Below are 2,500 nucleotides of genomic sequence, written 5' to 3' on the forward strand. Positions count from 1 at the left end.
TTGCGACGCTACACGGACGCAACGACGGCCTATGTTCGAGTGACGGTCCGCGCGAGAGATCTTTTCTTCCCTCGCGGAAACATGGTATACACACGCGCGGAGAGAACAGAGAGAACGGGTTATTCTGATCGAACACCCTGGGGCTGTACGAGGAGAACTTCGAACGATCGGATGCGCATCATCGTCCCTCGCGTTACGACGATGTCGCTCTCTCTCTTGTATATCTCTTCTCTCTCGACCGAGAATTCTCCCTCGGTCTTGCGGCGTGAAAAAAACAATTCATTTTAAACGACGTCGAGCGCGCGGCATGTTCGTATCGTGCGCTAAAGGCGGGGCGAAGGCGATGCGTGTGGCGGGTGTGCGAATTCGGAACGCGGAACAAAATCGGCGATCGAAACACGAAGCGGTTCCCGTGGGCGGTCGTCCGTTTAACGGACGACTCACGACGCCACGAAGAACTCACGCGAGTTCGTGATCGACGCACCGTCGAGTTCCGTGAACGCGTTTACGCACGCCGCACGCGCACACACACGTTGCCAATCGCGGATTGCCTCGGCACGGCCACAGACGACTCGGACGAACGTCCAACGATCGCTCGTACGTCGCGTATCGCTCCTCTTCCTCCCTTTCTCGGTGCCGCCCGAACTCAGAAACGTTCGTAATTTAATTCGAGAATGAACGACGGCGGGCAGATTCGAGCACCGTAGGGAAAGAAAGATTCGACGAAACGCAACGCAAGCAGTATTCTGGTTACGTGAACGACCCTCAGCTAGGCGTGGTCCAGGAATTGTATCCGTGGACCGCAATGTGCGTTCGAAATGTCGATGTTCATGTGTCCTGCAGTTCACACGTTGACGCGCAATTAGCTGCGTTCTTCATCGACCCACGAGCCAAGTGATCCACCGTTCAGGGTAATCGTATATGTATATTTTATTGATCTTTGAGTCTCTTGGTACTAAAGTTCGAACAAGTCGATACCCAAACGTCTCCGTTGAAAGAGACGCGGGCGTCGCCGAACGGAGTTCGAGGCGACACGATATATCGGTCCTACGGATGAAACGCATACGCCGATGGTTCGCGCGTAAGGTCTCCCTCAAAGTTACGAAAAAATGCACACGCGCGTCCAGGTGCGAAGAGAAAAAAAAAAAATCCCTTCAAAAATTCGTTAGGACTCCTCCGCGTACCAGCAGCCTCGAGGCGGTCTTTTTCCTCCCGGCAACGCGAAGCGAGCATAAACTGTTCGAGCTCGCAACGGCGGGATTACAGACTCTCGACAACGAGGACAACGGGCAACGGCGGAATCGTCCCCTCTGGAACGAACGTGCGCGTCGAACTGAGAAGAAAAAAGACCAAACACCCAGCGGCGTATTGCTTTCGAGATCGACAAGACGCTCTCGTTCGGGTGAACATAACACAATGTTATCATCGATGGGACACACTCGTCGTCTTCGCGCACAGTCTCGAGGCGGTCTATAAGAGTTTTCCCCGGCAACACGAAGCGAGTATAAAATTATTCGATCTCGCAACGGCGGGTTTTTCTCAGACTCTCGACAACGAGGCTTGGGCGCGAGCGACGGAATCGTCCCCTCCGAACGAACGAACGACGACGACGGTCTCTTCAAAATTCCAATACCACCCAGTCGTGTCGATTCCAACAAGGCTCAGGTAAACGAAAAAAAAATTCGTACATTCGTTAGGACGCTCCACACCGTTCGCCCAACCACACAGCCTCGAGCGGTCTATATTTTTCCCGACAACGCGAAGCGAGCAAGTAAAGTTCGATCTCGCAACGGCGGGTTTCAAGACTCTCGACAACGAGGTTATGGGTGTGGACGGCACGGAACGGAACGGGTCCCCTCTGAGCTGAACGGCACAATTCTGGGAGTGGGAAAACGGCAAAGTGCCAGCGGCGTATTGCTTTCTGAAAAAATGGCAAATAAAAAAGCGGACCCGACGAGTTCTCGATTACGAGAACTCGAGGGGTCCGCTAATGTACCGTAAACACCGATCGGGTAAATGTAAAAAAAAAATTCGTTAGAACGTTCGCCGGTTGTACAAGCCTCGAGAAGCGGTCTATACGTTCACCCGACGACACGAAGCGAGCATAAAATGATTCGAAAGCTCGCAACGACCGCTGGGCGCGTCTTAGACTCTCGACAACCGAGGCTATTACCGACGAATCGTCCCCTCCGAAAGGAACGGTACGATCGACCATCTTCAACAGGTTACGCGCGACGACACCACGCACGCTCCATGCACGAATTCGAAGTCGACGACACGCGCGCGTTCGGGTAAAGATTCGTTGGGACTCGCCGGTTGCAAGCCTCGAGAAGCGGTCTATATTTACCCGGACGACACGAAGCGAGCGTAAATGATTCGTAAGAGCTCGCAACGGACGCTGGGTGTTTCAGACTCTTCGACAACGAGGCTGTGCAGCGACGAATCGTCCCCTCCGAACGGAACGGTACGATACGATCGACTTGAACAGGTTACGGCGCGA

At 53.8% G+C, this 2,500-nt stretch overlaps 1 non-coding gene across 1 annotated transcript; it reads right to left on the bottom strand.

Moving 5' to 3' along the window:
* Nucleotides 1–759: 759 nt before the first annotated feature.
* Nucleotides 760–914, bottom strand: LOC143432326 (5.8S ribosomal RNA). Its single transcript, XR_013102956.1, has one exon. It is a non-coding gene; the product is annotated as a 5.8S ribosomal RNA (ribosomal RNA).
* Nucleotides 915–2,500: the final 1,586 nt, after the last annotated feature.

Source organism: Xylocopa sonorina, unplaced genomic scaffold (assembly GCF_050948175.1).
Source record: "Xylocopa sonorina isolate GNS202 unplaced genomic scaffold, iyXylSono1_principal scaffold0079, whole genome shotgun sequence".
Lineage (NCBI taxonomy): Eukaryota > Metazoa > Arthropoda > Insecta > Hymenoptera > Apidae > Xylocopa > Xylocopa sonorina.